The sequence below is a fragment of the Otolemur garnettii genome, unplaced genomic scaffold (genome assembly GCF_000181295.1).
Source record: "Otolemur garnettii isolate 467f Iridium unplaced genomic scaffold, OtoGar3 scaffold00049, whole genome shotgun sequence".
NCBI lineage: Eukaryota > Metazoa > Chordata > Mammalia > Primates > Galagidae > Otolemur > Otolemur garnettii.
In genome coordinates, this window is record NW_003852444.1 from 1715861 (window position 1) to 1739417 (window position 23557).

A 23557-nucleotide genomic window follows, 5' to 3' on the forward strand; every position below is an offset into this window, starting at 1 on the left:
TTCAGAACTCTACTGTGCAACTTGAAAAAAAATAATTCTTTTGGGAGATAGAATAAGGTTATGTCATTTATTTTTCCCATTACTCAGCAGAATAAATGTATGTTTTAGTAAATTAGTACAATTGTAAATTCTGGTGTGTTCGTATGTGTTTGCATACATAATGTTGAGTACCTGCCACAGGCTGGGTACTCTTGTGAATCTTACCTCTGAGGGGCCAAGAAAACCCACAGGCCCACAGTGTTTCCTAAGGCTATGATTTTCCTTCTTAGGGTTAATTTCACTGATGTGAAATTGCCCAGCTGGATTTTAATTAAAGCTTTGCTCCTACTTTCCTTTGGGATTTCCCATCATATACATATCTCTCCCCATCCCTTGTCCCTGGATCTCCTTTCTCTTTTCCCTAAACTCCCTTCACATGGGCCATGGTGAGGACAGCTGATAATAATGAGGGAACTTGTTCAAAGCCTGCTGCAAAACTTTTTAAATTAAACCCTGGAGATTTTAAGTGTTGTAATTAGAGTGCAAGGTTTGGAATGAACTAACTTAGTCCTGCCATATAGCTAGCATAATATGGTGCCCATGGGTCTGCTGGGCTGTTGGTGCTGAAGCTCTGGCAGAGAGGACTATTACTAATCCATGACTATCCTGTCCCCAAAGTGGGAAATGCCTTCTTAAACCTTTAGGGAAGTGTCCCAAATTCTCCTCTGATTGAACAGTTCTGGTATGTTTAATTTTTTGTACAATAGAATAGGTTGCTTTGATGAATATCTTTGGGAATAAGCTTTGAATTTGTGAAATTTCCTCAAAATAGTTTTCCAGAAGTGGAATTAGAGCATGAAAAGGTAGAAATATATGAAGGACTCATTATAGATACTAAATCACTTCCCTTTCCCTTATTTATACAAACAAATAAGCACTGAGCACCTGCTAAGTGCCAGAGACTCTTCTAGGAGCTGAGATTTGACTGTGAACAAAGTAGACACAGTTTCTGAACCCATGTAGCACTTGCAATAGTGGTTAAGGAAGACCATCAACAAGTAGCAAAAATACATAATATAATCATAAATAGTAACAAAGGCTGTAGAAATTTATAGAACAGTATGATAAAGAGTAAGGATGCTTTCTTTCCTTCTTTCACAGACCCATACAATTTATCAGCAAAACAGGTCAGTTTTACCTTCTAAATTCTTATTGAATTCAATTCTTCTCACCACTTTTATCACCATCTCCCTAATTCAAGGTCACCAATGTCTTTTGCCTAGATGTTCTCTCTTCCTTTAACTTGTCTCCCTGCCTCAATGCTACCCCAACCCCCATAGACCATTCTTCCCACAGCAGTCAAAATAATTATATATAATTGAGCTGCAAAGCACTTCTAGTAGCTTACCATTCTCTTGGGGGAAAAGTCAAGTAATTCTCATGGCTTGCAAAGGAATTTGTGGCGCAGATATGGCTGCCTCTTTTATTCCAACTCTACCACTTCCCTCCTCACTGCGCTTCTCTTCTTTTCCAAGCAAGATCCTGCCTCAGGGCCTTTACATTTGTTCTTTCTTCACTTTGGAATGTTCTTTCTCTGTGCATTTCTCATTCATTCAACTCTTCATTCAACTATTACCTTTTCATAGAGACAGACATAGAGCATCCCAAATAAAATAGTTGGCATCTTTTGTCTCTCTTCTTTATCCTCAGCTTAGTTTTATTGTCTTTACATTTATCATTGCTTGATGTATTCACTTGTACATTTTGATTATTAAATGTTTTAACCCAGTAAACTGGAAATTTCATAGGTAATGAATGGACTTTGTGTTATTCAATGCTGTATCCTCAGTGCCTAAATTGATATCTGGCAAATAGCAATGGTGCAATATTTATTGCATGAAGGAGAAACGTGCAAAGTATGTAGATTAATGCCTTGTTTGAACCTGCTGAAAGATTTCATGGGATATGCTGTAGGACTGAATCATGTACCTTATCTTACTTTTCATTTTTATCAATGACATGGATCAAGAATTAGTGGATGGTTTTACAAAGCATTGTATACATCATTTGTTATCAAAGTTGTCTTTGATAATGTTTCTGAAACTGCAGGTCACTAACCATTGGCAGGCTGAAAAGATAGACTAGTATGTTGTGAATAGCCTTTTATTAACAAAAGGGAATAAAGCCAGGCTGAAATAGTATCTTTAAACTTGGTAAATAGTACCAGATCCCTTCGAGCAAAGCTTAGAAGAAAGTTCATGTACCTTATTTGTGGTTATCATAGCAGAATTTATCCACAAAGGAACCCAGTCTTTCCTTCATTTAAGGGAACTGGGTCTGTGTTAGAATCGTATCCAGGAATTAGCTAAAAGGCCATGATTCTCTATCTTAGCAGCTCAAACAGAATTGTGTTTGTATATTCTAAAAATCTAGCAAGACTTTAGTGGTATGCATATTTCATTTCTTAAAACTCATATAATCACCTACAGTCAGAAACCTCCAAAAGTCAGATCATTTTATTTATCACCCAAATCTGCTGCCCAGCATTACTATGCCTGCCTGGCCTGTGCTACTTAAGCAAAGTTCTTAGTCTTCCATCTCTCTTTCTACCATGTGCAAAGATATGTAGAATAGCCTGAAATTGAGTCATTTGGAATTGGATGGACACCTAGGTTCCTACCTTAATCTAATGAAAAAAGAGTCAGTGACTCTGGTATTCAGATTCTGGTATCCAATAATCTAGTGGAGTCCTCACCCAGTATGAATGGAATATGTTAATCACCAAATTTCAATAGCACCTCTGCGAGGAGCTAGGAGGCATTGAAGCACTGTACCACTCACTAACCTGTGGTTTTCTGATGTGGTTGTTAATCAAAGTTAAAGTAACTTAAACCAAGTCCCAATTGTTATCCTTAATGGCTTTCCAATGTGGACAGGGCATCTTCCCATTTCAAGCAGAGAGCTCATTTTGATTGTAGCACTCTCTTCGTCTATCACAGTTTTGAAAGAATAGCCATTTTACACAGTAGAACCTCCATAGTTGACCACCTCCTTACACTAATTACCTCCTTAAGTTGACCTAATTTTCATAAATCAGACATGTACCATATGTATATATCGATACAGTAGGCCTAGTTCCTTGTATTGACCACCTCTGTATGTTGGTCAGTTTGTTACAGTCTCTTGAATAATCAACTTACAAAGGTTCTACTGTATTTGGAAAAAAAATAAATATATATTTATGTTTCAATGTATTTTATTTTCAAAGTAGATACTGCTATGTTCCACACAGGTTAACCTTAAGAATTTGGTGCAACAAGTGTCTTCTTAAGCCTGTTAGGTTCTTGATGGAAAGAGAGCACAAGAGAATCATATGCACAGGACAGACCTGCTCCATAAATTCTATCACCCAGATACTTTTGCACATTCTTTTCCATTGCTCCAATGGATTCCAGATGCCTTGATTTCCATTGGAGGCTATGAATGATAGGTCCATGTTTGTATTCAACAACCCAGCAAATAGTTTATATTGTACATATGTGACAACTGCTATTATAGTGAATTCAGAGTCAACAAATCCAGTAAAATCTAAAATTACATTTTCTAACCTTCCTCAAGTGCTATGAGGTATATTCAAGCCACTCCCAGTAATACCCCTGAGATTTTTGCCAATATAAATTAGAAAATTCATACAGTTCTTTTGCTGCACGAGTTTTTCTTTCTTCTTTTTCTTTCTTTTCTTTCTTCTTTCTTTTTCTTTCTACAAAAGATTTATTTCTTCACTTTTTGTCTCTATTGCTTCTCTAAAGGGATGAGGTCATAAAACCCCCCTTATTTATTTATTTATTTATTTTTAAGACAGAGTCTCAAGCTGTTGCCTTGGATACAGTGTCATGGTATCACTGCTCACAGCAACCTCAAACTCTTGCGCTTAAGCAATTCTCTGGCATCAGTCTCTCAAGTAGCTGGGACTACAGGCACTGCCACAACACCTGACTATTTTGTTGTTGGTGGTGCAGTTGTCATTGTTGTTCAGATGGCCCAGGTTCATGTTCAAACCCACTAGCCACTAGTGGGTGGCCAGTGCCCTACCCACTGAGCTACAGGTGCTGCCCCCCTTACTTATTTTCTACAGGAGGTTATTTGGAGAAGAAAGAAATACATTTTCAAACAAAAATGGAACTATTTTTTCAGGGGAGGGAAGTGGAAGTGCTTCTTCTGGAGAGTGGATCTCACTGGGCAAGTGCCTACATCAGAAACATTAAAAGATTTGAGTTATTGGTACCATTTTCTCACTCCCATGTAGGAGTATTAAAATGTGCCCCCTTTCCCTTTCCATGGTCTCATGGTAAGTGGAGTTTACACTTCTTCCCCATGATTTTGGACTTCACTGTCCAAGTTGGCTTGGCCAGTGTTATATTAGCACAATAGGTTTGATGGAAACAAAAATTTGAAATGTTGCTTGTGTGGTTGGATTTATGGTCTTGTGTTGCTGTGACCAGCAGTAGAAGAACATATTCCAGGTAACCACTGCCCTTCCAGCTTGGGCTCTAGAATAAGAGAATGAGAAACTGAGAACAGAGCTATGCCAGGCAACCTACAGATGCATAAGTGATAAACAAATGCATCCTGAATTCCACTGACATTTGTGAATGTTTGTTACACAGTAATGGTTGACTAGAACACAAATTGGTAGGCTACTGCCATAACAAAAACTTCAGATATGTGGCATTGATTGTGGGCTGTGGGGAAACCAGGTGAAAGCTGGAAAATAGTGACATATATTATGTAGTGCAAAATACTTGGTATAATTGTGGCCTGAGATAACTTGTAAGACAGAAAATGTATTTGATAAAATCATAGCATTGTGCAAGGACATATTGAGAAAGAATGTTGAAAAATAAGTTGATTGCATCTGGCGACATTATTAAGCTACTATCTGAAAGAGCTGAACTGGAGAAAGAACTGGTCACTTTTCAAGAATATATAAGAAATTTGGTAGGATAAATTTCAGGACTGAATAATTAAGCAGTTTCTCACCAAATCAAAGAAATGTCAATTATTATGAAGCTTCAGAGTACAGACCAAATCATGGTTGAAGTTGTAACACTCTATTAAGGTCTCTTAAAGGATTAAGATTTGTCTTTATAGGTATTTATAGCTGGGCAGAAGCTTTAGGCTGTGGCCTGATGAAGAGTGATAAATCCAAATTAACTATAAGTAACTCTACAGAGGAAGGCATGTCTTTAAAAGAATGGTGGTGTGTTCCTTAGCACATGGGATTAAATGGAATCAAATACGTGGACAATACATAGTGTTGTTTAGACAATTATACTGACAAAGTGTCACCAACATAGACTGTGTGAGATACAAAATTACCTGAGTCTTCAATCTTCTAGAGAAGCTAAGAAATGATAGAAAAATAAGGGCCTCCCAGTGTGCAGAAATAAGAGACTTGAAGGACAATAGATTAGGATATCACACCTAAAGAAAATAACTGAGACTTAATCAAGAAACATTCTTTACCCCAGGGTAGAGGGACCCAGAAATATTAGCCTAGCAGGATTTGAATACTGCAATTGCATGGTAACTTCTATGTAGCCTATCATTCCTGCTATTTCTCATGGAAGTATTTATTTATGTTATTGTATCCTTGCTTGATAATTCTATGTTAAGTGTGTATAGAATAGTAAAATTACCTTTATCATCCGTAGTTCTCTGACAAAAAAGAAGCCATATCCAGATTTGATGTATATTACAAGATCCTGGAATTTAGGGCCTGATATCATGATTTTATAGGGATGGTGGAAAAATGGAAAAAAATTAGATAATCATGTCCAGGAGTGAAGACTGTAATAGATTGAAGAATCAGTCCAAATTCTTTACTTCCCTGTAATAGTACCAAATATCCACACTCTTGCCGTGGCCTCAGGGTAGGTGGAATTCCCTGTCATTCCACTGTGAGTTTGGTTAGGTCACTTGCTTTGGCCCAAGAGATATTAGATGTGATATGAACAGAAGTTTAACATAAGATATGCAGTTTGGGTTTCCCTACAACATTTTTGCCATCATCATGAGAAAAATAAAACCTAGATAGCTTCTGCCCTGCTAGCTTGAGCTCTAGAGTTAGACCCATTGAACCAAGCAGCCCCAAACAACTTACAAATCTGTAGACTGAAGAAAAGTCATTTCAGTCACCTCACAGGTATATGAGCAAGAAATAAATACTTACTATTTGCCACTAATGCATTGTGATTTTTTTTATTTTGAAGCAATAACTTCTTGATATTGAGGTTCCAGTCCCCGAATTCTTTCATAAAAGGTGTTTTATGAGAATATAAATTCTAATCAAAAAGTAATTCAGTATTTTAGAAGACAAAGAAGACATCTAAATTAATTTTGTGTGTTTGTCATCCTTTCAACTACAAAAGATAAGCCATTATTTCAAGATCATAAAAATTGTCTAAGTTTCTGCATCTCTTATGGTTCTTTGGTTGCACATAATAATAGCTAAATTAAATTTTAAAAAGAATCATTGGAACATTACCAGAAGTAAAGAGAATTGACTTAAGCTTAAATAATGAGAACCAAGGCAGTTTCTGGAGTCTAGAAGGCAAGGAAAATAAGAATAGTCTAATAGAAGAAGGAACCTTGTTAGGATGTCAGGGAATGGACGAATTCCCATCCAACAGTTACATTTCCATGGATTGGAGATTAATAAATTCTAAATATTTTCAGGCTCAATTTTGCCTTTTCTAAACAATCAAATGCTAGGCAAAAATATAAAGCTGGCTCAGCATAGGTCACCTGTGCACCCTCTGAGTAGAAGAGAGCAGGATCCCTGATTATAGTTTCATCTAGCTTAAAAAAAAATAGTTAAATCCTAAAAATCAAAATCTGGCTACTGTCAGGAGTGAAAATGTATGTCAAGGAGAAAGGAGCTATCTTCTGTACTTGGTAACCTATACAGGCCCCATAAAAAAGGTGAAAAGATACCTCTCAAAGAACTTCCCATTTATGCATTTATGTATGAGATTTATCATATGAGTTTACAACTGCTCCTCCAAAACCTCATTAAAATAATAGTTAAAAGACTACAAAAGACATACACCTCTAAGAATCAAAAAAATTATCTGACCCATATTTAGATATCACTTAACCCTGGTGAGAATGGCTCTTATCACAAAGTCCAGAAGCAACAGATGCTGGCCTGGATGTGGAGAGAAAGAAACATTCATGAACTGTCGGTAGGACTGCAAACTAGTTCATCCTCTATGGAAAGTAGTATGGAGGTTCAAAGAACTTAATGTAGACCCGCCATCTGATTTTGCAGTTACACTAGTAGGGAGGGTATTTGCCCAAAGGAAAAAAAGACATTTTATTACAAAGGTACTTGCACTCAAATGTTTATAGCAGCACAATTCACAATCACTAAGACCTGGAAACAACCCAAGTGCCCATCAATAGATGAGTGGATTAATAAAAAGTGGTGCATGTATACCATGGAATGAATACTATTTAGCCATAAGAAAATGTGGTGATCTAATATCTTCTGTAGCAAACTGGATGGAGTTAGGAACCATTCTCTTAAGTAAAGTATTGCAAGAATAAAAAAGCAAACACCACTGGAATTGGTCAATCGATACCTCTGTGTTCATATGGAAGTAAAATTCAACAAAATTTAAGTAGAAGGGAAAGGGAGAAGAGGATGGGTAAATTCCCACACAAGAGGTACATTGCACATTTTCTGGGTGAAGGGCCCACCTGTCACTTTGACTTAAAACATATAAAAGCAAACTATGTCACCAAATCATCTGTACCCCCCTAATATTCTGAAATTTAAAAAATAAATTTAAAAAATCAAGGATGGAGATGATAGCGTCAAAATGCCATTTTGCAAAACTGACAGATGGGTAACCAGCTTAGCAGACCAAAGAAAACATAAACCTTCAGTGGAATTGCAGTACTCCCAATGCCCAGACTTATACGGTAGATTTTTTAGATTCCCAAGAACTGGAAAAGAATAGGGATTGGAAGGATGAATAACATAAAGCTGATTAAAAAGTCTGCACAGATCTGCAGTAGGTCCCTGCAGTCAGTGAGCTCACACTACTCTTATTTTCACCAGAAAATAGGAAAGGTTGAACCAGGGAACTCTGTCTTCAAGAATATATCAAGAATCTTATGCTGAAAACAGGGACATTGAGTAAGATTCCTTTCTTATCCCTTCTCCAGACGCCATTCCCTATGAAATTCCCAGGGTGTTGCAGCCAGGCTTACATGTAATAGGCTAGCGATTGGTATATTTCTTTCTGGATAGACTGACACATTAGTAGAAGAGATTCACAGATTCTGATATTTAGATATCTCCTAATGGAAGTAACTGAGGGTTCTTCCAGTTATTGAACCCCGCCAATCAAACACACTTTTTCTGCTCATACTGTGCTTCTAAACAGTTTTTCTTGACTCCCTCATGAACCAAGAACCAGCACCTCCTACCTGCCCCAGAAGGGCTCAACTACTACTTAACTTTACCTTAGAAATCAAAACAATGCAGCCTAAACATTGGTACTCTCGCATTAATCAGAAACTTAAAAAAAAAATCTCTAATATAAGTAAACAATATACACAAAAAAGTAATCTCTGGGAAAAGAAAGATATTACAAAATATATATGATGCATTTCCTAAGAAAAATTAGATCAGAGAATAAAATGTTCTTTTAAAATAAGTAATTGGACAGTAGACATGAAAAATTCAATGAAAATGCTGAGAAATACAAAAAATTTTCTATGAGTAAAGCAAAAAGGGAAAACTAGAGGAAATACACTCTTTAAAAAAAAAAGAGAAGTAATCCAGGAGTCTCAATACCTGAAGGGAAGTTCAAAATAGAAAAAAAAAAAAAAAAAAGGAAATAGAGGGAACAATATAATCTAGCAGGGGTGTCCAACCCGTAACCCATGGGCTGCCTGCTGATTTTACGATGAAGACTTTTTTTTTTTTTTGGAGATAGCATCTCAAGCTGTCACCCTGGGTAGAGTGCTATGGCATCATACCTCACAGCAACCTCCAACCGTTGGGTTCAAGTGGTCCTCTTGCCTCAGTTTTTCTATTTTCAGTTGAGATGAGGTCTTGGTTTTTGCTCAGGCCGGTCTCAAACTTGAGCTCAAGCAATCCACGAGGCTTGGCTTCCCAGAGTGCTAGAATTACAGGCATTATGAGGACTTTTTTTTACTTATCTGTAGTGTTGATTATCATGAAAAGTACACATGGACTTTTTTTGCTAATCAGTTTTCATTAGTTTTTATGTATTTAATGTGTGGCCTAAGACATTCTTCCAATGTGCAACAGAGAAAAAAATTAAAGATTGGGCACTCCATTCTAAAGCATAATAGGAGAACATTTCCTGGAACTGATGACAATGATTTTTTTTTTTTGGAGAGACAGAGTCTCACTTTCTGAGCCCTTGGTAGCGTGCGGTGGTGTCACACAGCTCACAGCAACCTCCAACTCCTGGGCTTAAGCAATTCTCTTGCCTTAGCCTCCCGAGTAGCTGGGACTACAGGTGCCCCCCACAATGCACAGCTATTTTTTGGTTGCAGTTTGGCCAGGGCCGGGGTTGAACCCACCACCCTTGGTATATGGTGCCGGTGCCCTACTTGCTGAGCCACAGGCATGCCCGATGACCATGATTTTTAGATTGAGTGAACCACCAAGATCCTTATGATGCATTTAAAAATGACCCAGAAGAAAGCACATTTATCATGGTATTTCAAGTTACTCTAGGCAAAGAAAAGACATCAAATGTTTCCAGAGATGAAAAGAAAAAGTGGTTATGTGAAAAGGATTGAGAATCAGAATAACATAACACTTCTCAAAAGCAACATAGGAAAAAAAAAAAAAAAAGCAACATAGGAAGTCAATATCAATAACAAAGTCCTTTCAGTCTGTGAGTTAATGATTGTCAGTGCTGAACTGTATGCCCATCAAGTTAATCTAGTGTGTGGACAGAGAAGCGATTTTCTGTTTCTCAACAACTTTATCTCCCCACATGCCCTTAATTTTAGGAATCTCCTTTGGGGATATGCTATACCAATTAAGAAAGTGAAGGAGAATAAAAATGCAGCATTCAAGAAACAGGGATTGAATATGACAGGAAGTAAAGGTGGTCCGAGGATGATGGTGATACTGGTAGGTCATGAGAAAAGACTAAGTAGTCCCTGGTCAGGGAGGAGAATTAGAGATGCTTTAATGATGTTGGTAAAACTGGCAAATTGCCTGATATGTTTAAATGTACTCAGAGGTTTATACACTGGTTCGGTGTTTAGGAGTAAAGTTGTGATGGCTACATAGAAGCTAAGAAAACGAAAAAAAGTAGGTAATAATTTTCTCTAGGGGAAATAAAATGTTTATAAGAAAGGAAACATAATAATTGGCGATAATAGCATAATCTCTGGTTCAGCCATGATTAATGCCAAAATATTTATAATCATGTGTCTGGTTAATACTGTTTTACCTAAAATCATGATGCAATTATTATATAGGAAAAGCAGATGTGTGTCTTATCTGTATTTTTACGTTGAACAGCCAAATTAACATTTGCCACAGTAAAAAGTTGAGAAAGAATACACATATGTTAAACTGAAAAAAATCAACTTACAGTAGATTGAGAATGTTCTTATAAGCAATTTCAGAAGATAATAGATAAAAATAGTCAAAACCAAGGAGCAGAAGTTAGAAGTAAGTAAGCACAGAGTAGGAGACTGATAATTTTTTCACTTTTATATAATAATTTTTTGATTTTGATAAAAATTTAAAAGCTGACTGAAAAAAAGCAGTCTATTTTCTTGCCAGAAGCTCTAGGATGAAATAGGGCACACAGTAATATTTATTCATAAAGAGGATTATAAGAAAATTGAGAAAGAAAAGCCTTTTATCTGAGAAATATGAGCCCTTTCAAATTATCAGACCCAGAAAGGCATTTAAAATGAAGCATTTTTTGTGTTTACTTGGATGGAGTTGAAACCCATTCTTCTTACTAAGTATCTCAAGACTGGAAAAAAAAGTATCCAAAGTACTCAATACTCATATGAAACCAACATGTAGAAAACTACATGCCCACATGAAAGAAAAAACACAAATATAGTCTAGCAAGGAGGAGGGGAGGGGAGGGAGACAGGAGAGCAATTGGTGGGAGGAGGGAGGGCTATTGGCAAGATCTCCCTAATAAGCACGTATGTGAGGGTGTCCAGCACACCCCCTGGGTGAAGGGTTCAGCTACAACTTGGACTTTACCCTAGAATTGAAAACAATGTAATCTAAACATTTGTACCCTCATATTAATCTGAAACAAACGAACAAAAAATATCTTGAGTATTCAGACAACAGGAAATTATTAGAAATTAAGATCTTTAAAAAATGTTTGCTATCACAAACATCCTTTCATAACAATCATTTAAACCATTACATATGGTTTTCTTCTGCAATGATGAATGCTTTCATGAGAATGAATCTTAATATGAACAGAATAAAATAAAAAAATAACATGTCACAGTAGTCACATCTCATTCTCCCTTAATATAAATAATTACTTCTTGTATCCACTTGCCTACTCCAGACTAACCAATGCCATACAATGCCATATACTCTGTAGTTCAGCAATGTATAGCCAGTCACTAACCAACATTATTCCTGTAAAATAATGAGAATTCCTGGTGAACAACTTTTGTAATCATCTTCTGTCCTGATTTGTCCTTTCTTTCCTTAAAACAATTTAAACCTCTATTTTTATCTCTGGAGCATTCCCCAAAGTAACTTGGAATTATGTCCCAGGCTACAATCCTTACTCTTTGTGTTTGAATAAACTCCCTTTATGGGCCCAGCATGCTTCTGCTGTGCCACTGTGCTGTCTGGAATAAACTCTCTTTAAACTAGATTCTGACCTTTTTAGTTATTTGGGATTGACATCTGGTAACTAGGAAGGGACCCAAAGCAGAATTCCATCAACTTCTGAGGTTCTGCTGAAAGCCAGAGTACAGGTACCAGCAGAGCCTGTTTTTGTTCAATCAACCCTCACTCTTGAATTCAAATTTCTCTGGCTTGGGTAAGATTTGGGATTTGTTCAAGCTACCTAATTGTATGCTTATGGGGCTAGAACTGAAGCTCTACTTTAAGGCTTTACAGTAGGAAAAGTCAAGTTTGTTATGCTCCGGAAATTCCACTGTTTGCAGCTTTGTGATTTTCACTTTCTTCTGAGGTTAAGGTTTTGTTTATCTTACCCCTTAGAGTAATAACCTTTTCTGTTATTTAAAATCGGATCAAGGAAAAGACAGTTTCTATTTTAAAAGAGAAAGTGAATCCTTGTGGCTTAAACAAAAAAAAAAAAGTAATTTTTAAGACTGGCCATACTCTGAAACTCAGTTCAACTGCTAGAAATAGCAACTGGGTTTATGTTTAATATTAACAGTTTCTCTTCATGCAAATATTTAGAAAACTGGTCACACGTAAGTCACAATGACCCCAAATTACAATGGCTAACATGGGATATCCTTGAAATACCTACACTAGTTTTTCTGCATGCTCAGTTAGAAAAAAAAATAGCACTAGAATAAAATAAAATTAATGAGAGGTCTATTTTCAATGTATTTAGAAACTCCTTTAAAAGGCTCTAATAAAGTCATGTATTTATCCAAGCAAAACAAAAGATTGTCTACAACAATTTCTGAATGAAAAAGACTGCCAAAATTGATTTTCAGTTATGCTCCCTAAAAGGAACATGTTTTTCTTTTTGGTTCCCCCAGCCTCCATCCATCTAATAGGCAGAGACTTTGAGAATTACACAATATGCACCTCTCTTTCTTTCAACCAGAGTCATAATCATTCCATAGCCCTCCCCTGTATGCACGTTAATAAATTTGCATGTCATCTTTCCTATTAATCTCCTTTTATGAGTTGATTTTTCAGCACAGTTTTAGAGGGTGAAGGGGAAGCTGTCCCTTTGCCTTTGCAGTTTCAGTGCTGTGAGCAGCTACCAAAGTCACTTTCCTGGAAGTTACAGAGAAGGGAAGTCAGGAACTGACAAGCTGGCAAAAGAGTAAGAATTTCCTACCAGCTAGGGTTCTGGTTTCTCTTTCTGTTGAATCAAGTCAAGGAAATGCTAAAAATCACTATTTTTTCTCTGCAAAATTCTGATTAATGAGAAGGAAGAATTGTGTGACTGCAGTATAGCAACTGTGGTGTATTTGGGATATGATTATTAAATTGAGTTACTATTGGAATAAGTCCGTCATTGGAAAGTCTAATCATCCTTGGCCAAAAGATGGATCCTTTACATTAGAATATCTTCTAAATTTTAGAAAAATAATTTAGATATACCTCATTTCAAACATTTCTAGGGGGATGAAATTCAAAGAACGACATCATAGTATTATGGCTAGCATTAGAAATTCTCTCTTTTTTTTTTTTTTTTTTTTTTGAGACAGAGCCTCAAGCTGTCCCCCTGGGCAGAGTGCCGTGGCATTACAGCTCACAGCAACCTCCAACTCCTGGGCTCAAGCGAGTCTCCTGCCTCCGCCTCCCAAGTAGCAGGGCCACAGGCACCCGCCACAACGCCCGGCTATTTTTTGGTTGCAGCCATCATTGTTGTTTGGCAGGTCCGGGCTGGGGATTCGAACCCGCCACCTTAGGTGTATGTGGCTGGCGCCTTAGCCGGTTGAGCTATAGGCACCGAGCCTAGAAATTCTCTTAACAAAATTAAAGAGCAAAAATTTGACCTTAAAGTTAAATCTTTTCAATGTTCAAAGTGCCTGCTTTGGGTCTCCTGTGGGATTCACAACAAAGGCTGCTCCACCTTGCATTCTGGTAGTTAAAATTCCACCACTTTCATAGCAGCCAAGGCTTGAGTTTGATTCTTAGTCAGGAAACCAATCCCTTTGGTTTAATATTTGTGTGACTTTTGACTTTTTGAGTACTCATTTGTTACTGATCTTTTCTCCTTCCACAGAAAGCTTTTGATTTCCTATCTTTTCCCATTTATGGCAGAATATAAGGCCTTTGTGCCTTTGTGAGCAAATGGTCAACTGAGAAGCTGAGACCATAAAGAATATAGTCGGAGAGATGAGTGAATTTTCTTTCTTTGAGCTGTCTTTGGGGTGGTTCTGGATATTGTGAGGACTGCTTTGCACTTCTTTGGAGGTACTTCATGCACTTGCGTAAAGCTTACTGGTTTTGGTGAGTCATCAGAAAGGACAAATTTTGTGAAAAAGAAAAGAAAAGAAAGGAAATAAAGTTCAAAAGACAAAGATAGCAGCTACTTATCCTGGCTAAATATGATAATATGAGATTTTAAAGGATTTTTAAAAAGAGCTATCTGATCAAATATCAGCTCAATTAAAAATTGAGAGGACAAGATGGCTGACTAGAGACATTGTTTACCAGATCATCCCAGAGAGAAGGTTTAAAATAAAACAAGAGGAGAGATAGGACACAGCTCAGGTGTAGGTCAGAAGAAGAAGTGCCAGACCCTGATGGGGACCTCACAAAGGGAAATTACAGAGAAGGAAGAATAAAAAGGAAAAAAAGAAATTGGTGAATATCAAACCCAGACAGGCTCAGAGCCCAGTGAAGGGGTAAATGGGAATCCCTTTCTCCTTCTCATACTCCTTCAGTGATAAGTATCAAGTTACTTGGAAGCTTTTCTACCTCTGCCCCAATATGTCCAAGCACTTCAGCAACCATGAAAACTGTGGGGAGAATTTACATGGTCCCAGAGCTTGGGCATTCCTTGTGAGGTTTCCCTCCAAGAAGAGTGACCAGAGAGGTTCAAAATCCAGCTTTCTTCCATCCAGATTTTTATCTCCTCCTACCCCTCCCCTGCCCACTGCAACTGGGAGAATGGTTTGAGCTCAGAATTTGGTAAGTGGCCACCTCTCCCCAGCTGGTGCATCCTCCAGTCTGAGGCTTCCACAGAGAATGGGTCCCTTGCCTTTCCCCTCAAGGACATGCTGTAGACTGGAGTGCCAGATACAAGACTTCTTGCCCACCACCATGTCCCAGAGACACACACCAGTTGGTGAGATACAGAGGTTAGATCTCATGCTTCCAGGACTTAAACAAGTTGCTAGGGGACACAGTGGGGGAGATTTGGGAGCTGGACTTGAGAGGCAAGAGATGCCACATGGGCAGAACTGATAGCAGATTGAAGTGGGAGTCCAGGACTCAACAATCTGGAGGAGCACACATTTCCCCCTCACTCCTCCCCCCACACCCAGGAAAGCTGCACTTGGGTTAGGGAAGATTCTCCGGTGAGGAAGATCACAGCTCACAACACCATAGCAACTGGATGCAATGGCTACAGGTACCCATTTGCAACCAAACACCAGAGGGCAGAGTAATACAAGAGGGTGGAACTAACTTCTAATAATCAGTAGAGTAATTGCAGCCTCTTCTCCATGAGCAGTCTTCCCAATTTGAAGAGCCTGCCTTGACCCTCATCTCAGTGGTTTTCCCTAGTGGCCTGGAATATAACCTTGGAGCCTTATCAAGGCTCAAAGTTGTGCTGTTGGACTAGGGTGGTCCCATAGAGGGGACAATCCCAGCCCATGGCACCCACAGCAACTCAGTACAACACATTTAGGTGCCCATTTGAAACCAGACACAGGAGGGGAGGAGTAACGGAAGAGGGATGGAGTTCACTCATGATAGCCAGGTGGGGAATTAGGACCATTTCCTCAGGAGCAGTCATCCTAGTTTGGAGAGCCTGCCTCAACCATCCCTCCCAGCAGCTCTCACTAGTGGCCAAGAAAATGGCCTTAGAACCTTGCCAAGGCTTTTGCAAAGCTTTCCAGGCTTTCCCAAACTAAGCAGACCCAGCCTCGCTCTTCCACACACCTCTGCTGTGGTGGACAAAGAGCAACCCCCTGGGAAATAAAAAGTCCCTCCCAAAGCCTGGGACATTCAAGTGCTCTCCCTGAGAGACTAGAGATTATTACAGATAAAAAAGGATATACCTATAGTTGTCTTTCTTCTGCAAGCATCAACCACTTATAGAGAGAACAACTCTACACCTCATTACAGTATCTACCAACTCAATTATCAGGGCATGGCTAATTCTCACAAGCATCAATCACTATCTCAGATATTAATCTGGGGGTCCTAGTACAACTCAAACCACGGGGAAGAGGTGAAGTCAGTGGAATAGAAGCAACCTGAGGGACACTGCCTCTTAAGTGTGAAACAAAAGTCACATGCTGCTTGATCTATGAGGCTGAGCTGCTCAGAATCTATGCAAAGACATTCCACTGTAGAGTAGGTGCAGCAAAAATCTGTTGCCTATCAATCTCATGTTTCTTCAACCAATGCCATCCTAATTGCTCTGGCATACAAAGCCAGGTCCACTGTGGACCCAACCTTTCATCAGTAGTCTTGCCATTATCCCCAAAGGGCAGGGGAGGGAACAGATGTTCCTTCATGTCATGTCCATGGGCTGAGCATGTATCTTCCCTGAAGCAGGAGCTGAATGGAGAAGGAGGCCTAGATGCCACAGCCACCACTTAGGAAGCCTCAGTAGGTTCTAGGTATGGTAGAACAACCTTGGCTCACCAGAAACTCTGGTCTTCCTACATGAAACCTGGGCCACTGAGAAAAAACCCTAACTTATTGACTGTGCATCAGAAGTCCAAACACTTGTGGAATAGGCCTCATATGGATGGCTCTGTCCCTGAAATTTTGAGCCAGTTCTGAAGCTCTTGTTGTACTCAAGTCCAAGTTATTGCACCTATAGATCCAAGGCCCTACCCCTGTAGATGCAAGGTGCCTGCTAGGCCTGCAGCTCCACCCTTGACATTCCACAGTTGAGCCTGGATCCCAATGCACCATTGTTACTGGGCTGGCAAAACCTACCCAATGTCTAACACTTCACGTAGTATCTCCCAGTACCAAGCAGCTGTTATTCTTGGAGTTGGTTTAAGAGAGTCCCCAGCAAAGGAGAACATGTAGCCTATAATCCTTTTAACCCAGAGCTGAGATAAAAGAAGTCAGATGAGAAGAAACGATCAAAAGAATCATGGTAACATAAAAAAAACTGAACTAGCTGAACATTCCCACCTTGACATGAAAAATAAGATGAAATAGTTCAACACTCCCAAGAGAGTATAATAGAGGTAGGGTAGTGGACTTCACCCACAAAGAAATTGTCAAAATACAGAAATAGAATTCAGAATGAATGGCAAATAAGATGAACAGAATTAAAGAGAGAATTAAAAACCAACAAAAAGAAGCAAAAAGTAATTATTTCATGAAATCAATAAAAAAATTTAAAAATGACTAGAGAACTAGACAATACCAGAAAGAACATGACAGAACTTACAGAAATTAGAGTCATTTAGGAAATTTCAAAACACAGTGGAAAGCTTCAACAATAGACTAAGCCAAGGAGAAAAAAGTTATTTCAGAGCTTGAAGACAAATATCTCAAGATAACTCAGTCATTCAAAAAGACTGAGAAGAGTATAAAAAAGTCTGAGCAATTATTGACAGAGACAGGACTATGTGCAGTGAATTAACATTGCAATTACAGTTGTCCATGAGAAAGAAGAAAGAGCTGAAAGCCTATCTGAGAAAATTATTGAGAAAAATTTCCTTAGGATTGCCAGAAATTCAGACATACACATACAAGATGGACATGGAACTGGGAGGATTCGTAGCAAATAGGCCATCTCTAAGACACTTAGTAATCAACCTAACCAAAGTTTAAGTGAAGGAGAAAATTCTTCAAGATACAAGATGAAACCATCAAGTAACCTACAAAGGAAAACTCATCAGGCCAACCACAGACATCTCGGTGGAATGATTATAAGCCAGAAGGGATAGGGGCCCCATCTTCTATCAACTTAAATACAACAACTGACAACCTAGAATTTTATATCCTGCAAAACTAAGTTGCACAATCAATGAAGAAATTGTCTTTTCCAGATAAGCAAACATTGAGGGAATTTGCCATGATCAGGCTTGCCCTATATGAACTACTCAGAATGCAAATTAGCACAACATATACCCTTCAGTGTAATAAGGGACTTTCCAACAGGATGAACAGATCCACATCCCACATATCAATGTTACCAATTAATTTTAACAAACTGCATGCTACTCTCAAAAGACACAGGCTAGCGGAAAGATTGTAAAAACACAACCAAAGTATCTTCTGTCTCCAGAAAACACATCTAAACCACAAGGACACACACACACTCAATATGAAAGAATGGAAAAAGATAGTCCATGCAAACAGAAATCAAAAGAGAGCAGGTAAACTGACTTTAAACCAACAAAAGTAAAGACAGACAGAAAGATTCACTATAATGGTAAAGGGAGCAATTCAAGCAGAAGACACAATAATCCTAAATATATGCACCCAACCCAGGAGCTACCTGGGAGCTTTGCAGATACATAAAGCAAATTTTAATAGAGCTAATCAAGGAAATAAATAGCACTATTGTAATTGCTAGGGACCTCACTGCCTCACTCTGAGAGCTCTACAAATCATCAAAGCAGAAAATAAAGAAGTAATAGCCTTAAGTCAAACTTTAAATCATAAGGACTGAGCAAAATTAAACAACCTATTGCAGAAAAATTACTGGGTTAAAAATAAAATTAAGATGGAAGTAAAAATAAATTATTTCAACTGAACAATAAAGGGGATATAAGCTATCAAAATCTATGGGGCATAGCATAAGCATTCCTTAGAGAAAAGTCTTAAATGCTTACATCAAAAAAGACACATAGATCACAAATTAACAATCTAATGTAACACTTCAACAAACTAGAAAAGGAAGAACAAATCAAACCCAAATCCAGCAGAAAAAAAAGAAATAGCAAAGGTGAGAGAAGAATTGAATGAATTGAAAAACAAAAAATAATACAATGGATCAATAAAACAAAAAGTTGATTCTTTGGAAAAATAACCAAAATTGACAGACTTCTTGCTAGATTGACCAAGAACAAGAGAGAAAAGATCCAAATAAGCTTAATCAAAAATGAAAAAGGTGGTATTACAACTGCTACTTCAGAAATACCAAACAAAATCCATGGATGCTACATAAATCTCTATACACATAAACTTGAGAATGTAGAAGAAATGGACAAGTTTCTGGAAACTCACAACCTTTCAAGACTCAACCTGGGAGAAATAGAACTCCTAAATAGATTAATAATGAACAATGAGATCAAAATAGCAATAAAAACCTCCTCCTACCCACCCCCAAATGTTCTGAGACTGATGGATTTCTAGCAAAATTCTGTCAAATCTACAAAGAAGACCTAGTACCCATAATACAGAAATTATTCCATAATATTGAGGAGGGAATCCTTCTTAATTCATTCTACAAAGCCAGTATCACCTATCTCCCAGGAAAGGACACAACCAAAAAAGAAAACTATAAACCAGTGTTCTCATGAATATAAATGCAAAAATCCTCAACAAAATACTAGCAAACTGAATTTAACAGCACATCAAAAAATAATTCACTGATACCAAATGGGTTTAATCTTAGGGATACAAGAATGGTACAACATATGAAAATCAACAAATGTGATTCACCACATAAGTAAAAACAAAAACGAAGATCATATGATCATCTCAATAGATTTAGAAAAAGCATTCAACAAAATCCAGCACCCTTTCATGATTAAAAACCCTCAACAAATTAGGCATAGAAGGAAGATATCTCAGATTTATAAAAGATATATGACAGATTCATAGCCAGCATCATACTGAATGGGGTAAAAGTTGAAAGAATTCTTAAGAACTGGAACTTATTCGAATAAGTTCATGAAAAGTCTGTTTTTCTATGTAACAGGACACAATTGGTTATTTTACAAAGGCTTTGACTGGAGTGACATATTTTCAGGTATGAAAAGACTGCCTTGGAGAATTAAGATAGACTTTAAAAAGCTGAAGAGCCCATTGGAGAGACTGGCCTGGTACTTTGAACAGTTGTCTTATAAATGTCTTGTCCTTAAAGTACATAAAGGATGTCACTTTCTGTCAGGCTTGAGAACCTCAAGATATTTTGGGACCTTAATAATAGAGGAATCTACCCAATTCCTACAGGTATTACAGGCATGGTCTAATGGTAAATATGTGGCTTGGTCCTAGCCTCAAGAAGGATTTTAAAAATCTAATCCGAAATTCCTTATGTAAAAGTTCTGGTAAAGCTCACTTAGAAAGACACATGGCAATCACTTTAATTGCATTTTATGTAAATAATCAGGCCAAGTATAATACTAAACCCTATTTTTCAAGTAAATTGGTGTAACTAAGTTTTATCTTAGGTAGAAATGGGGAACTGGAGAGAGAAAAATTATTTCAGAGGAAAACTAGAGCACACCTGCTATATTCTAGCCCTAACCATCATTTTTGACTTTTTAGTATCTGCTTACAATTTAGACTGAATCCTAAATTATTTCCTGACTACTGTATGTCTAGAGTAATTTTATTCATGACATTTGTAGTTGGTTCCCTAATGGAATAGGTTTTTTTTTTTAGTTCTGACTTACAAATTGTCTTTTCAGTTTATAATTCTTATGTGTTAATTCTTCTGAGAAAATTAAAATCATGAAATTCCAAAGAAAGATTATTCAAAAGGTGATAGCAGCTATTATAAATCAATGACTTGACTGAGGTCCATTTTTGCTTCTCTATAATGCTATCCTAAATAAGCTTTGGATCCTCTGGAAAAAAATCCTCACCGAGATGCCTCCTTCTTCCCCCAGAGATGTGAGCCAGGACTACCCAGGAATGAGCCTTTTCAGAAAGGGACACTTTGACACTCAGATTTTGATCATCAATGCTTTTAAGAAGAAAGATTTTGATCAAAAGGAAAGAAATGAGAAAGAAAAAACTTTTATCTGAAGAATGTGAACCCCTTTAAATTATTAAGCCTGGAATGGCATTTAAAATGTTACAACAGTCACATTACACTGCCTGTTGAGCTAAGTAATTAACTCTTGAAACCAATTGCTATGTGAGCTTTAGACTAACTGATGTCAAGCAGCCATAAAGCAATACAACCTGTAGTTCAACAATGTCTAGCCAATCTGAACCAATGTTATTTCTGTAAACCAATGAGAATTCCTCATGAACAACTTTTATATTCATCCCTGTCATGATTCATTCTTTTTTTTTTTCTTTAAAATATTAAGTATACCTTTTGTTCTCCAGAGCACTCCCCAAGGCAACTTGGAAGTGTTTGCCAGGCTGCAGTTTTCCTTGGATCTTTGTACATGACTAAACTCTCTTTAAACTAGATTCTTACCTTTTTTTAAAAAAAATATAATTTGAGGTTGACAGTATCGTCCAGCCTGCAGTAGGAAGAGGTATCCAACAGGACTGTGCCTCCTTCAGCTTTTCCTGGGGAATGAGACCACCTGCTGAGACGCCTGGAGAGAGTGCGAACAGCAGGACAATTCTTCAGGCAAGAGGGTAGAAAGGATTTGGGAAAGTGCTGCCTCTGAAACCAAAAAATCTATCATGAAACTTTCTCTTGGTCTCTTGGAGTCAGTAATGAGATTGAATTTTAGATTTAGGCTTCCTAGAAGTCTTCTAAATTCAAGAAGTAACCTTGGGAACATGCAGAAGGTCAGCCCTTGGAGAAAGACTGTGAACCATGGACTGCTCTCCATGGTAAATGCATCAGTGTAAATAAGATTATAATAATGCATGAGATTTACTAAAGACTTGCTGCATGCTTCACATTATACTCACCACTGCACAGAATTACCAACGACAAATTGGGTTATAAATTCACAATCCTATAAATATAAATTATAGAGAATATTGGCTGAGCAGTCACCGTGTCTCAGGCATTGTGCCAATATTCCATTAAATCTTTTATAATAGCGCTCTGGTATTGTTGCTCTGATACCTATTTTATAGAAAGAGGAATGGAGGAATTGAAAAGTTTATCATTTCCTCAAACTTTCACAAGCCTTCATTCAAAGTGTCTAATTCCAAAGCCTATACATGGAATCATCACACACTACACTAGTTTATGGCAATAGATGACAAAACTGTTTTTTTGTTTAAGTAACAAGTTTGTTTAAGTAACAAGTAACAAGGCCAAGAGCACACAATCACCGAAGATTGGAACCAGTACTCAAAACCAGCCTTCTCTGAGCCCAAGTGTGTCCTATAATGCTGTCATACTGCCTCCATAATTGAAAATCCAATAGAATAGGAAAAGTGAGCCATCCTTTGCTCTCGAGTTTACTCGGTGGTAACGAATACACTGATCAATGGAGTAAGGAGGCATTAAAAGTGCAGAGATACAGAATTCAGAGATAAACACGTGAGAATCCCCAAACCATACCAGTGTGGATAGTGAAATGAGTTACCTATATTTTCCTAGTCTCCTTTCACGCTAGCATCCCCAGCATAGAGTTAAGACACTAGACTCTGAAGCCAATCACATTGCTGCCAAATGTGGTATTTACTCTGCTACTTACTAGCTGTATGAACTTGGGCAGAATACTCTTCTGGGCTTCAGTTTCCTCATGTGCAAAATGTATAATAAGAGGGTTATTTGAGGATTCAATGATTGAGTTGTTGTAAGTGAAGAGCTCATAATAAATAGATCCTGGCATATAGTAAGTGCTAGTGTTGATCATGGTTATTGTATTTTTAGTACTTAAGGACCTCCTGAAGTATGCTCTCCTCCCTACATCAAAACTAGTTCTTGCCATTAGCTCACATACCCAGTAGTGCCAGGCCTACTTCTGCTCCTGCTCTGCTCTTGGCATTACAGGCCTCAGGAGCTGATGTCCTTATTTTCTACCCCAGACTCACTGGCTTGGATTTCCTACCTCATATTGAGCACTCTGTCCCCCAGGCTTCAGATTCCCAATGAGCATATCCCTAATAATTGCTCTCAGATCCCTTTGTTACAAACCATTTGCCCACTTTGACCCTGCATTACCTCCCTGATGGTATGTCAGGTCCATGGATCCCACAAGTAGACATGAACTGTACTGTCTTTACTCATTACCCACTTGCTCTGGATCTGGAATTGACATTTTAGGTTCTCATTTCTATCAACTTATTACTCACTCATAAGGCAACTAATGTTGATACAGCCCTTTATAGCCTACAAAACAACTTTACAAATGTTATGGAATTTGATCTTCACAACAATGCTTTGAGCCAGGCATTTTTATTGCTCCTAAATATAAAAGGAGATTCAGGCAAGATAAATAATTTGACCAAAATTACAAAGAATTAGTAGCAGAGATAAAACTAGAAATCAGGTTTTCTGGCTCCAGACATGCACAGTATTGTCTTTAGAGCTCCACATGGCCCATAATGTATCATGTCTGCATAAACTCTTAATACCAGCCTTGCACTACCTTAAGCACAGTTACAGTAATTCCCAGGCATTCACGTCCAACCCTGACACCCCTCTCTGACTTTTGTACTTGCATCAGCAGCTATTGTACATATCACCTGAATAGACTGAAGAATCTCAGTGGTCTCAGTTCTGATCTCAGCATTCCTTGTAGCTCACCAGCTATATGTGTACAGCTCCACTCCCAC